Here is a 15,862-nt window from a genome sequence, read left to right as displayed (position 1 = left end):
ATGGATGAAGAAGAATTAAATAAAGGAAGTCAAATAAAGCATACGAAGGATGAAGAATGAACTAACTAGTGTTTAATAGTTAAATTTCTCATGTACTAATTCACAGTTACAAGTATTTTCTTTTTTTTTTTTCAAAACTAAAGTTACAAATGATTTGAAAAGAAGAGTTTTTTTTTTTTTTTTTTGAAGAAACATTTAAGTGGAATCGTAAATTCGTGATGGATTCAAGAAACATTTGAGTGTAACACTTTTAGATGCACAGAAAGCGGACGACCTAAGTGAACATCAAACGGTGGATATTTTGCTGTTTTTGTGCGTATAATTAGTTTTTCAAATTTAAAGTTGTCTAAATTTTTAATTCAATAACACCTGAATTTTTAAGTGCAAAAAAGCTTCCAAAGAGAACAATTGCAAAATTGGACCGGAAGAAGACTCCCAAAAGCAGAAAAGGAAAAAATAAATTCAACTTGTGTGGTCCACGAAATTCAACAAACAAGTTTTGCTTTATACCTATGCAATATTATTAAAAAATTTTTAATTTTCAGCATCATCATTCCTAAATCTATATTCATGAATGCGCAATAATAATTATATAGTTGATGAATTGGGATTTCGCTATATTGAATTCTGCAAGTTCAAATAAATTTGGACTTTTAAATTGCAATAAGTAGTATAGTAGCCTAGTAGGTTCCATTTAACAAAGTTTAATTGAAATTTGGTTAGTTAAGTTAAATAATAACTCTGTAGTTTTTCAAAATATTACTGATGCCGGTTTTGCTTTTCGTTCTTTTTTCCTTGTAAATTGGTGGAGGCTGTGATCCATTACATCCAAATTGGACGGAATTGACACCGGTTTTCCGTTTTGGCATGCATCCGGTTTTGGGTTGCATTCTTCTCAAAATCACAGCCTTGATTGCTGTGTTTGTGTGTAGGCAGAAATTTATTGTCTGGTAGCAAGTGCCCATGGTTTTGGATGCTACAATAATAAAGTCTAGGTCATTGCTATGGTGGCCGCCTCTATAGTCTGGTATTAAAATTGTACAAGTGGTGTGAGAATTAATAAATTATAGAAGAAGTCAGGTTAAAACTAGTCAACTAACACAGCCAAAAACTCAGCAATAAGCTACCGGGTGAAAAGTAAAGAAGAGCACTAGTCATTCAATATAATATGATGCACCTTGTGGACATCAAAAGCATCTGAGATGCAATTGAGGGATTCTTCTTGACACATTATCAGAGAGACTTCACCAGATGAAAAATATCAGTTTTACTCCGTGTGGGCATTATCAAGAATGAACAACAAGATGAATTGACTCAATTTTCTCTGACTTTCAGCACGATTCTGTGCTCTCCACGAGCTTTCATTGTAAAACTCCAATTTAATATCAATTTCAAGTTCGAGTTTAATTGAGCTCGACAAAAAATAATAATAAGTGATTATTATTTTATTTAGTAAAATAATAATAAAGTAGTCATTTATAACAAGTCATTGGTAAAATAGTCATTTATAAAATAAGAATAAAATAGTCATTTATACCATCAATTTGTTAAATATATTCATTTATAGCTTCGAGCTTCGAATGTTTTATGTTACCTAGGAAGTTTTAGAAAATAACATGAACTTTAGCTTGATAAGTCATGGTCAAATTAGTCCGTAAATTAGATTATATTATAGGGAAATAGTAGAGTCGATGTAGTTGTTAGAATAAAATGTCATTATAGTAATAGAAGTAAATAATCCCAAATTATCATATGATTTAATGGACCAAACGAACTCTTCATGAAATGCGAGGTAGTTACTTATCTTCGGATGAATAATATTGTTGTCAAGCCTTTGGTTATTTTTACATTAGATGTTTAGTTTAACAAAAAAACCAAGTTCCTTATGGTTCGTCAGGAATAGGATGCGATGTATTTACTTACTTATAGACCAAAATTGCTTTTGGCAAATCTACTATTAATTCTATCAATAATAGGGGTAAATTAGTCCAAAAAAGTAAAGTTTAATTGTCATGGCCAAAGTATTCCAACACATAAATTTTGTATTCATAGGAGCGGGTTTCAACAACTAATAGTAATAATGAAACAAAACTAATTAACATCATGACAAAATGAAGAACCTGAAGAAAAAAAGGGTAGTAGAAGAGAGGAGGTTTGGGGAAAAATAATTTTAAATGGGTTAATTGAATTTGATGGATTACCCAATAACATCCATTTAGACGAAACTAGTTAACATCATGACAAAATGAAGAATCTGAAGAAAAAAAGGGTAGGAGAAGAGAGGAGGTTTGGGGAAAAATAATTTTAAATGGGTTAATTGAATTTGATGGGTTACCTAATAATATCCATTTACTAAATGGATGTTATTGGTAACTCATTTATATCCATTTGATGGGTTACCTGATTTCATTTTGATTCTGGGCCACTAAAGAGAGGTGCATAAACGAACAGACCAAAATAAATAAATAAATAAAACCAAATTAAATGAAAGAAAGATATGCATATTGGTATCACTACTACCATACCTATTAAGATGTTTAGCATGCTACATACAATATTATCAATATTTGACTTAACAACTTGGCTACTCGTGCTAAAAGTTTGCAGATTTTGGATGTCAAGCAAGAGAATGTGTCAGCCATATTGATAGGTTTGGAGCATCATGCACTCACAAAACTTGATTGTTTGCAGATTTAGCATGTCTAGCAAGAGAATGCGTCAGTTTGTTACAATTTCGACTCGCCCACTGTAACTCCCATCCTGTAAGTTGATGTAACAAACTTCGAACATCATCAAGCAATAGGCCTAACAAATGGAAAAATCATCGCAGCTATAAGTGACTGCTTGAATGACATATGAATACTATCTAATAGTAGTATGATATTTGGCCCTTATTGTTTGGAATATGATATTTATGGCATGCTCCCAACATTTGATAGAAGTGGTTTTAGGCATGGTTTTGCGATTTTTTTTTTTTTTGGCAAATGCTTAAATGCTTGCTTGCTTTGCTTGTTAGGATTTACGTTAGCCATTTAATTCAGAAGTGTTTGTTAGCTCCTAATTAGCCTAATTTTGACATGAAGTAATAGTTATCAGAAACAATTAATTAAGTCGGTCTCTTAATTTGTACTTGACTTAGATGTCCGTGCTCTTTAAGCTATTTTACTAATTAAGTGTAGAAAGCATTCTTGATTCTGTGCATAGATGCAAACTTTATAGTTCAAACTTCAAAGACAGGACAATCTTTTAACTGATAATCATTTCCTTTCGTGAGATGAAGTTTGTTTAGCCAATCAATTACAACAATAAAGAACATGATATATGATATAATTTACAGGTGGAAATGGAATTTCTCAAACTAATATGCAACTCCATATCTTGTCTATAGGTAAGGAATCAATAAATTTCCAAGATATCTCTATTCAGTTTGTACGTAAAGGATGATTCCAAAGTCTCCAACCTTAGTGAATCGAATATTTGTCAATGGTCCTATATGTTAGGACCGGCCCAAGAATAAACAAACTAAAATTAGAATAAAATAGGCGGTATAACCGACCATATAATGGTTAGGCGGTAGATACCAGCCATATAATAATTAGGCGGTAAGACCGACCATATAAAAGGGTTGTGGCAACCCAATAAAGACAAATAATAAAGTAAATAAAAAGCACAGAAGATTTACATGGTTCGGTCAAATTGACCTACGTCCACGGACAGAGAAGGAGCAATATTTCTACTATGAATAAGAAATACAAAAACCGTAGGAAAGTGGTTCCTAGACCAAAAGACACTTATAAAAGGTTTAGGAAATATTCCTAAACACAATACAAGAGAGCCTAAAATATTTGACTAAATGGGCTAGATGACTCAAGAAGCTAATAGCCCATATAACTCTCTTGAGTGGTGTAATTAATTCCTTCAATAGGCTTCCTTATTTATAACCTTCAGCAGCCGACTTTTCCTTGCCATTGTTTGATGTGGGATGAAAAGAAGAAAACTTCCTTACGCAGCATCTGATGTGGAACGAAGAATTTTGCCACACAAGGTCAAACCTTGAGGCTCAACAAATCTCCACCTTGGCATAATTTTGAGTTCCACCATCGACAATAGTAAAACTGCTCCACCTTCTCCACATAAGCCCCAATGGGCGTAAATTACCAACAATGAATACCAATCAAGTCCAAACACTGCTTGAACTTGTAAACTGGAAGAGGCTTCGTAAACATATATGCTGGATTATCCTTGGTATTGATTTTCTGAACAAGGACCATTCCTTCAGCAATGATATCCCGAATGAAGTGATACTTCACATCAATGTGTTTCGTCCTCTCATGATATATCTGATCTTTAGTCAAGTATATGGCACTTTGACTATCACAGTGAATAATAGTAACACATTGATGTAGACTAAGCTCGCTAAATAAACTCTTCAACCACAAGGCTTCTTTGACTGCCTCGGTCATAGCCATATATTCTGCTTCTGTAGTAGACAAAGCTACGACAGATTGTAGAGTAGCTTTCCAACTAACAGCACAACCGCCAATGCAAAATACATAGCCTGAAAGCGATCTTCTCCTGTCAAGATTCCCAGCGTAGTCTGAATCTACAAAACCAATCAAAGTGTCATTATTTCTTCCAAACTCCAAACATACATTTGAACTACCTCGCAAGTATCTGAGAATCCACTTCACAGCCTACCAATGTGTTTTACCAGGGCAAGACATATATCTGCTAACAACACTGACTGCTTGTGCAATATCTGGACGAGTACAAACCATTGCATACATAATACTGCCGACTGCACTGGAATAAGGAACCCGTGCCATATAATCTTTCTCTTCATCTGATTTTGGTGATTGAGCAACAGATAGCCGAAAATGGCTAGCAAGACGAGTAGATACTGGTTTAGCATCTTTCATGCCAAAACGCTCCAAAACTTTCTCAAGGTAATTTTTTCTGGGTCAAGAACAACTTCCCTACTCTTCGATCTCGATTGATATCCATGCCAAGAATTTTCTTAGCTGCTCTCAAATCTTTCATTTCAAATTCACTATTTAACTGCAGTTTTAGAGTGTGAATTTCTGACAAATTCTTGGCAGCAATGAGCATGTCATCAACATAAAGCAGCAAATAAATGAAAGAACCATCATTTAACTTCCGAAAGTAAACACAACTATCATACATGCTCCTTAAATAACCATGACCCAACATAAAGGAATCAAACCTCTTATACCACTGTCTTGGAGACTGTTTCAATCCATATAAGGATTTCTTTAATAAGCAAACATGGTCTTCCTTACCTTCAATTTCAAAACCCTGGGGTTGTCTCATATAAATTTGTTCTTCAAGTTCGCCATGTAAGAAAGTTGTCTTAACGTCGAGCTGTTCTAACTCCAAATTATACATGGCAACTAAAGCAAGCAAAACACGAATAGAGCTATGTTTAACAACAGGTGAGAATATATCATTAAAATCAATACCTTGTACCTGACTATAGCCCTTTGCAACTAATCGTGCTTTATATCTTGCATCTTCAACCCCTGGAATACCTTCCTTTTTCTTGAAGACCCACTTGCAACCAACAATTTTCTTAGCTGACGGCGGCTTTACAAGAACCCAAGTTTCATTCTGATGAAGAGATTCAATTTCTTCATTCATCGCAATCAACCACTTTGCAGAATCATCACAAGAAATTGCTTCTGAATAGGTGGAAGGCTCACCAGCTGCATCAGTTTCTTCTGCAACAGACAAAGCATATGTAACTAAATTTGCATATCTTTGTGATGGTCGAATGTCTCTCCTTTGTCTATCTCTGGCTATGGAATACTCCTCTTTTTCTGAACTATCTTCAATAGTAGATTCAGGTGCATCTACTGGCACTTGCTGAATAGAAGATTTGGATTGAGAAGGACCAGAACTGCCAATATCAAGCTCCACCTGCTTCTGTGTACTATCAGTAGTACAAGGACTAGAAGACTCTTTCTTGGAAGATAACATAGACAATTCATCAAAAGTAACATCTCTACTGATTACAAATTTTGGGGATTTGGGATCAGGACACAATAATCTGTATCCTTTCACCCCAGAAGCATATCCAAGAAAAATGCACTTTTTAGCCCTAGGCTCCAATTTTCCATCATTCACGTGCATATATGCTGGACACCCAAAAACTTTTAAATTAGAGTAATCAGCAGGAGTACCTGACCAAACTTCCTCAAGAGTTTTGAAATCAAGAGATGCAAAAGGAGAACGGTTGACAATATAACATGCCATATTGATCGCCTCTGCCCAAAAGTCGTTTGTCAACTCTGCATTGGAGATCATACATTTTGCTCTCTCTAAAAGCGTTCTGTTCATACGTTCGGCCACACCATTTTGTTGAGACGTCATTCTGACGGTGTGATGCCGAACAATTCATTCATTCTTACAAAATTCATTAAATTCACCTTCACAAAATTCCATGCCATTATCTGTTCTCAACCGCATAACATGTTTTCCTGTTTGTTTTTCAATCAAAACTTTCTACTGTTTGAAAGTTAGGAAAACATCATTTTTATGTTTAAGAAAATAGACCCAAACTTTCCTTGAATAATCATCAATGAAAGTCAACATGTACCTGGCACCACCTTTAGAAGGAGCACTAGAAGGACCCCATAGATCCGAATGAATGTAATCAAGAGTACCTTTTGTCTTGTGAATTGCTGGTAAACTAAAGCTGACTCTTTTCTACTTCCCAAAAATACAATGTTCACAGAATTCCAATGGCCCGGTACTTTGTCCACAAAGAAGCCCTTTTTTGCTCAGTATGCCCAAGCCTTTTTCGCTCATGTGCCCCAAACGCATATGCCATAATTTGGTGATGTCTGTATCTGATAAAGATAATGTTAAAACAGCAGCAGCACATGTAACAGTAGATCCCTGCAAAATATACAAAGTACCAGATCTGTGTGCTTCATAACAATAAGAGCACCTCGAGTGATTTTGAGAATTCCATCTCCACCTGAATACCTGCACCCAATAGACTCAAGAGTGCCCAAAGAGATGCGATTTTTCTTCAAATTTGGAACATGTCTAACATTTGTGAGCGTCCTCACAATACCATCGTACATTTTAATCCGGATTGTACCTTTACCAACAACTTTACAAACGGCGTTGTTACCCATTAAGACAACTCCACCTTCAGTTGATTCATATGTTGAAAACCAGACACATATGATACGAACAACCCGAATCTAAAATCCACTCATTGTTAGACCTAAAAATATTTTTCGTTGCACAGAATATGGTTCCATCATTCTCATCAGCTGCTATACTAGCTTCAGCGGATTCAGTATTTTTCTCAACAAATTTCCCTTTTTACTTTTCTTTATTTTTCAATTTAAAGCAATCAGAGATAACATGACCCTTCTTTTTACAATAGTTGCACACCACATTTTTGTGTCTGGACTTGGATCTACTTCTATTTTCTGTGTTTCTCTTTTCAGATCTACCCCGAATAAACAAGCCATCGGCTTGACTCCCACTAGTTTCCCCAGTAATATCCCTATCTATCTGCTCTTTAGATTTTAGTGCAGATTTAATTTCCCGATATGAAATTGTTTTTTTTCATAAATCATAGTATCACGGAAATATTTAAAGAACTGGGGAAGGGAACACAAAAGTAATAGGGCCTGATCTTCATCATCAATTTTCGAATCTATATTCTCCAAATCCATAATAATGGAATCAAATTTATCAAGATGGGAGAGTATAGATGTACTTTCAGACATCCGAAGCATATACAAACTCTGCTTCAAATATAGCCGATTCTCGACTGTTTTCTTCATATACAAGACTTTCAATTTATCCCACATAGCATTGGCTGAAGTCTCCGTTGCTACCTCACGCAATACCTCATCGGAGAGATTCAAAATTATGCTGGATCTAGCCTTCTTATCCATATCAGCGAAATCTGCATCCTTTACATTTTCTGGTTTGTTCTCGATTCCATGAATCGCTAGATCAACTCCATCTTGGACAAGAATGGCCTCCATCTTGAGCTGCCACATGCCGAAGTTGATATTTTTGTCGAATTTCTCGACAACCGTCTTTGTTATCGTCATTGTTGCCACAAAATCTGTAACCTGAATTTTGTCTAAAAAAAAACTGGCGAAACAAATATGCAAGTCTTGTGAGTGGGCCCACAGGGTGAGCGGTCCCCACGAGATAAGCGGGCCCCACGGGATGAACGGACTTTACAAAGTGAGCGGGCCCCACGAATAAATGGATCCCACAGGATGAGTGGGCCCCACAGGATGGACGGACCCCACCAGATGAACCTGTCTTGCAAAATATATCAACCAACTCTGATACCAGTTTGTTAGGATCGGCCCAAGAATAAACAAACTAAAGTTAGAATAAAATAGGCGGTATAACCGACCGTGTAATGGTTAGGCGGTAGATACCAGCCATATAATAATTAGGCGGTAAGACCGACCATATAAAAGGGTTGTGGCAACCCAATAAAGACAAATAATAAAGTAAATAAAAAGCACAGAAGATTTACGTGGTTCGGTCAAATTGACCTACGTCCACGGGCAGAGAAGGAGCAATATTTCTACTATGAAGAAGAAATGCAAAAGCCATAGGAAAATGGTTCCTAGGCCAAAAGACACTTATAAAAGATTTAAGAAATATTCCTAAACACAATACAAGAGAGTCTAAAATATTTGACTAAATGGGCTAGATAACTCAAGAAACTAATAGCCCATATAACTCTCTTGAGTGGTGTAATTAATTCCTTCAATAGGCTTCCTTATTTATAACCTTCAGCAGCCGACTTTTCCTTGCCATTGTTTGATGTGGGATGAAAAGAAGAAAACTTCCTTACGCAGCATCTGATGTGGAACGAAGAATTTTGCCACACAAGGTCAAACCTTGCGGCTCAACACTATAGTCGTTTTAACTGATCTTAGAAGAGACCTGCGATTCGATAGTCCCATTTTTCCTTCCAGTTTTGTCCTTCAGCTTCTTAAACAAGAGCAACTACTCCAGTCAAAAGAAAGCAGGTTTTGATTTAAATGGTTTTACATTAATCAGGTTGTGAGATGTGGGAAATTCTCAAAAAACAGAAAAAGAAAGGGCAGATTGCTTGTTTTAGGAGAGTCGTAAATAAAATTAGGGATAATTTCAGAAACCTCCCCTGAGGTTTCTGACAGTCTCAAGGACCTCTCCTGAAGTTTTGAAAATCCCTTATACCTCCCCTGTCAGATTATTGGGCCCCAAAATGACAACATGGACGTTGAATTGACAGAAATATCCCTGCTGTTGAAGTAATATATTCTGATAATAGTGAAATGTCTAATACATAGGATTAACTAACTTAACTGGAACATTTTAATCAGTTCTTGTAAATGGATCCTTAGATGAAAACGATTTTCAGAGCAACTAAATCAAATCCTTTGGTCCATGATTGTTCTCCATAAGTTAAGGTTTTCAACTATAGCTTTTTTCTGTTTTGCTTCAGCAAACTGTTATCTAAAAATGTCCTACAAATCTCTATAAATAATTTGGTTGATTTATAGGTTTCCAAGTGCTCCTTGCTTTGATAAACCAAAGGACAATGAAATTTAATTGTGATCCAAGTATCTTCTGTCTCAATAATTTCTAAATAATTTATATTCTGATTATTCAAAACTAAAGTTGCAGCTTTACTTCATGATGCAGGGTCAATTATCAGATGGTACTGTAATTGCTGTAAAGCAACTTTCTTCCAAGTCTAAACAAGGGAACCTCTAATTTGTAACTGAAATAGGAATGATATCTGCTTTGCAACATCCTAATCTTATAAAGCTGTATGGGTGCTGTGTTGAAGGAAATCATTTAATGCTTATCTACTAATTCATGGCAAACAACTGTGTATCACGAGCTCTTTTCAATAAGCTCAGCTCTATTCAACGAACAAGTGCAAGTAAATTTGAAAGAGATGCACATAATTTTGGTGGATATATAGCAAACTAAGTAACTAGTTTGTCTTTCAAATGTCAACAGGAAAGGATTCAGCAAGCAAGATAAAGTTAGACTGGCCAACAAGAAGGAAAATTTGCCTAGACGTAGCCCGAGGTCTGGCCTACCCCCATGAAGAGTCAAGACTGAAAATTGTCCACAGAGACATCAAGACTAGCAATATTTTGCTTGACAAGGACCTCAATGCTAAAATCTCTGATTTTGGCCTGGCGAAGCTAAATGAGGACGATTGTAGTCACATTGGCACCCGGATTGCATGAACTATGTAAGTTCGTTGTGTCCATGTTTTTGGAGAATCTGTAGAGGTTTTAGCTCCTGCTTCAAATATCTTATCATATATAAATGGCAATGTGATAATAAAACAGGTTAAAATTTAGCTTCATTAATCATGTGGCTAAAGCTTAAATGCCTGCCTTCATTTTGTCACTTTGACATATCTGCCATATCAGCGGGTTGGTCTTTGTTTTCACCTCTGAAAACAAAGCAACAAGAGCTTCCTTTGATAGTGATCATAACCCCGTGACCTGCTTATATTGTAATGAATGTTCCCTTAATACTTGCTCATGCAGAGGCTACATGGCTCCTGAGTACGCGATGCGCGGTTACTTGACTGCTAATGCAGATGTTTACAGCTATGGAGTTGTAGCATTGGAAATAGTCAGTGGAAAAAACAACACAAATTACAGGCCAAAGGAAGAATGTGTTTATCTTCTTGATGAGGTAAAACTGAAATTCTTCAATTCTATTATTTTTACTTCGATTTCCACTAGTAATTCTCACACATTCACAATCTGAAACCTGATCAGCATCTCATTGTCTTTCCGACTAAATTGCCATAAAATTTCCAAGCCTACACTGTCTTCCCTCATAGGATTCTGATGCAGCTTGTTCCAGTCTAACTTTTGTCATTTCATTCTTCTGACCAGGCCTATGTTTTACAAGAGAGAGGCAGTCTACTAGAACTGGTTGATCCAGACTTGGGTTCATCAAAAAAGGCAACTATCATGCTAAATGTGGCCCTTCTATATACAAATGCATCCCCAACTCTCAGGCTTACAATGTCTCAAGTTGTGAGCATGCTGGAAGGCCAAACAAATGTTCAGGACATACTTTCTGAGCCAGGGTTCTCAACTGCCCCTTCAAAATTCAAGAACATAAGAAACCATTTCTGGCAAAATCCAAGTCCCAGTCAGACTCAAAGCATTTCATCAAGCGGTCCACATTCCTATTCATCCGTCTCAAATGCAGATATTGAGGAGAATAGAACCTTTCAGAACATATTGAGTAAAAAGTAGTATTCTATACACAAGTAAGTGTATATAGCATAGCAGTAACTGCAGGTGAAGTCGCCTTGAACATGTTTGTAGGTAGTTCAGCTTATTCTTGTATGAGCACTTTTGCAGAAACCTCAGCCACAACCCAACAATGTTGACAGCTTTCTCTTGAGCTCCCATGCAAGCAAATATATAGACCTCCAAAGCAACACTACTGTTTCTTTTTACCGTTACAAACAACTGCTTTGAGAGCCGTTGGCATGAACCAGAAGACAATTTCTTGCAATACATCCTTACCTTTTTCCATCAGTTTCATATACACCCTTTGAAATTTCAAAGGAACAAGATTCTATTGAAATTTTCAACATAAACATCCTCACTAATGACAATCTTGAGGACAGGGGTGGAATTTTTTTATTTTCTCTCTCCTGATACACATTTTATATTCATTGTCCATGTCAATTGGGTTGAATCTGATACTATCTACTTAGTTCTAGGGGAGGTATAAGGGATTTTCGGAACTTCAGGGGAGGTCCTTGAGACTGTCAGAAACCTCAGGGGAGGTTTCTGAAATTATCCCATAAAATTATTTGGTGCGCAAAAGGCTACAATCAACTTTATGCCATGTTTCCAGGTCCAAACAACAATAGCTTCTATAGTTTCTTTGGTCCAAATCATCATGAAATCATCTGGTTATACAGTTTCTTTATCATGAAATTCCCTCCCATTGCTTGAAAAGCAGAGTTAAAGAACATATTTCTCAAACAGATTTACTCACATTAGTCCAAAATTTGTTTTTCAATCTCTATACCCACATATATTACCCTTCCCCACCACCACCACCACAAAAAGGCTGCATATCTTTTAAGAAAAGCAGCCCAGAATTCAATTCTCTTCACCTGGAGTGTCAGCTTCTTTAATGCCATGTATAAAATTTGTTTCTTTGTCTTTCAAATATACCCTTCTGTTAAGCTTTCAACTTTCTCCTAATAGCTTATGAAGATAAGAATCTTCAACAGAACTAGGGAGATATAAAGCTAATGTACCAGTTACTAACATTTCAGTAGACAAATATTTTAGAAATTCATTCGTAAAATTTAAAACCATGGAGATATAAAGGAGTCACTTGAACTTTCTTTAACCTTCACCTATGACAATCAAATCAATTTGTAAGATACCACTTGCAGACTAAGAATCGATTCAGAATATAACCATCTCATTGAGTAACAAACTCAAAAACAGGGCTGCCTGTTTATGATTTCCAGCATTAGCAGCGCCTGAATAACGCTTTGAGTAAGCATCTATTTTGCTTTCTTTGCTAATTGCTTTTGCACGTGGGGATATCCTGTTCTATTTGTGAAGCTCATGATTGAGTTGCGACTCCTTTGGTGTGTGAATGATTTATTCCTTATTGCAGCCAACTGTGGCTGCCATAGAAGCAGGGAAAGACATTTGCTTGGCCAACAAATAGACGTTAATTGCTGGTGGTCCTTTTGTACTTCCTCTTGCGCACAAACACCAAGTGAAGATTCTTCCTGCGGATTCAGAACATTCTGCCATATTCCAGGTGTGCACCTATGTATTTTGCTGTGTCCTGTATGCTAAGACTGGGAATCAGTTGCTTTTAGATCATACTTCGAATTGATAATTGTTCAGTTTGAAATCTTGTTTATTCAGTTGTCATTTCCCCTTATTTCCCTTGTAATCGTGAAAAATACTTGCTAACAAAAAGACCTAAAATTTGCTTCAGTGTATACAAGGTCTGCCTGAGGGTGCACTTCAACGTATCATTTTAACAGCATCTGGTGGTGCTTTCAGGTATGATATATAAATTTCTATGGAAGATTTTGCAAATGATCGTTAAATGTATTATCTTGTAGATACTGAACAACCTTTTTATTGAATTCTGCTAAATTTACTTCCAAAGCTTGTGGAGTTTTTGATGTTTATACTCCCTCCGTCCCACTTTGATAGTCCTGTTTCTTTTTTCACACAGTTTAAGAAAAAGTAGTTAATTTTGTTGGAAAAGTAAATTTAGATTGCTATTTTCTTAAAATACCCTCGCATTAAATATGGTACAACTTTATGGGAACTTAAATTGAAGGTAAAACAAGAATCAACTCTCATTAAATGGGGTAAGTTTATAGTAACAACAACTTACATTGAATAAGGGTATTTTAGGAAAATTAAAATACAACTACATTTTTCAATTGAAAAGTGGACTAAAATTTGGGACAGATGAAAAAGGAAAACAGGACTATCAAACTGGGACGGAGGGAGTAATAACTAGGAAAAATTATCCTCCAACTTTCCAATCTCAGCGTGCAAATTTAAGTTCATATAAACTTGGGATCTCATATTTTTCTTCTGAGAGTTAAATGTTCTGAATCAATGCAGTTTTTTAAGTTGCACATTATTCTAGTTTTACATTAGGTCGACCTAAATTCGAGATATTTGTGGTTTCTTTTTCGGCAGATCAGGGAACAACTGTAAAATTTCATATGAATGCTCTTAAAAATCTCTTAATTCGTACACAAAAAGCAAAATAAGCTCTCATGCCTGGAACAATGAAAAAACTCCACCTCCTGTTTTTTCTCTCAGTTTCTGTTTGTGTTTGAAATTTAGTTCTCTTTTCTTTTTGCTGGAGTTGTTGAACTGAAATTTAGTTTCTATACATCATGAAAAAAACTGCACATCCATATCCGTTTTCACTCTCAGTTTCCGTTAGTGTTCAAATTTTGTTCTCTTTTCTCATGCTGGAGTTGCTGAACTGATATTTGCAATCTGTTATGGTCATGGTTCAAAGTCGTGGTCGCAGTTGCGGTCGCGGCCAGAGCCGTTCCACATCGGTTTCAGCATATCAGTTACGGTTTCAGTAATATGCAAATTTTTGAAATATTTAATATTGTAAAAATTGTAAAAATATATAATTAAAAATAATTAAAAATTAGCGAAAATAATAAAAAATCGACCTTATTCGGGATGACTCGGGGCGATTCGAAGCGACTCAGCCGTTTCTATCCGTCTTGGAGACGTCTTGGTCGAGTTCTCAGTGACTCATTATTTCGGAGTCATCTCGTCCTGGTATCGGATGGGGAAGGCCCGTTCTAGTGACGACTCGGCCGAGTCATCTCAGTCTCGGCCGAGTCTTTGAACCTATCAACACCAGGGATTGGCCAGTTGAGAAATTGAAAGATGTTAAAGTAGCAGATGCGTTGAAGCATCCTAACTGGAACATGGGAAAAAAGATTACAGTGGATTCTGCCACCTTATTCAATTAGGTGATTTTCTGGACTTTTTTCTGGTGTATTCACCTAACCATGACAACTGTTTCTTCTTGAACTTTCTCATGAACCCCAACGAACCAAAATATTTGGATAGCTTTGTCATGGAGCATTTTTTCTTTGCAGGGACTTGAAGTTATTGAAGCCCATTATCTTTATGGGGCCGATTATGACAACATTGAAATCGTTATTCATCCGCAATCTATCATCCGCTCAATGGTTGAAACACAGGTATAACCCTCTCGTGTATCATCATTATATTTTCTCAAGAGTTGAGCTAAAGTAAGGTTCTTGCTTTGCAAGGTTATTTATTCTTAAGGGTTGACTTAAAACATTTTCCACACATTTGTTGCTAATTAGGATGGCCTGGTATGCGGTTACCCATTCTTTACACAATTAGGATGGCCAGACAGAATTTACCGTTTTGAGATAACTTAGGCCACGCCTTGCCTTGATCTTTGCAAGTAATTTTCCTTTTGGTTTTCTGTTTATCATTTTGAATTTGTTTCACACTTTGGCCTCGGACATTAGCATTTATCAAATTGATGTCATTTTCATGCTATCTACACCTTGTCATTTTCATGTATTGTGTACCATTTCCTGTTTCAGAATCGGCTATCTGGACATTTTCAAGGTTGTGGAGCTAACATGCAACAAGCATCAAGCAGAATTGGTGTCCTCTCCATCCCTCGAGGAAATTGTACATTACGATTTGTGGGCACGTGACTATGCAGCAACTTTGCAATTCTCTGCTGGCTTAAGGCCTGCTCTTGTATAAGGAACAAGGCGGCTTTGATGCAAATCAGAGGTATCTCTTCTCATTGTATTGGCAGATCTTGCCTAAATTTGATAAATGGGATGGTGGAGCATGATTCTGTTGTATCATAGAATTCAGGGATGAACTGCATGAGCATCTCTAATGTTCCATCATTACAGATTATAAATGTCTTTTTCTGCTTTCCTTAGCCTGTGAAGCATAGAGATCTCAAAGATTAGTGTTAAAGAAAACATTTGTGTGGGGAAACAGATAAACTTAAGAATCTGTTCAACTTTAAAAAAAAAAGAAATGCAAGCACATATTTACACGCACAAACACAAACGCACACTTTACAGAGCATTTGTTGAAGAAAAATGTAGTAAATTTGAAGTTACAGCCGAAATGAAAAGCACCTTCATTTCTCTAATTTGAAGCTTTTTTCCTTTTTGTCTTTGTTCTACATGTTATTGCCTTCTTATTATCAGCTCATTGAAATTGAGTAAGTGCAAATTGTAGATTTACAGGAAAACGTTAAAGGAAAC

The 15,862-nt window shown here is 36.2% G+C and overlaps 1 pseudogene; it reads left to right on the top strand.

The window, feature by feature from the left end:
* Positions 1–9,795: 9,795 nt before the first annotated feature.
* Positions 9,796–15,528, top strand: LOC140004695 (1-deoxy-D-xylulose 5-phosphate reductoisomerase, chloroplastic-like; annotated as a pseudogene).
* Positions 15,529–15,862: the final 334 nt, after the last annotated feature.

This window comes from Coffea arabica, chromosome 4c, assembly GCF_036785885.1.
Source record: "Coffea arabica cultivar ET-39 chromosome 4c, Coffea Arabica ET-39 HiFi, whole genome shotgun sequence".
Lineage (NCBI taxonomy): Eukaryota > Viridiplantae > Streptophyta > Magnoliopsida > Gentianales > Rubiaceae > Coffea > Coffea arabica.
The sequence above is the reverse complement of the archived record's forward strand: the minus strand, read 5'-3'. Positions and strand labels throughout refer to the sequence as shown.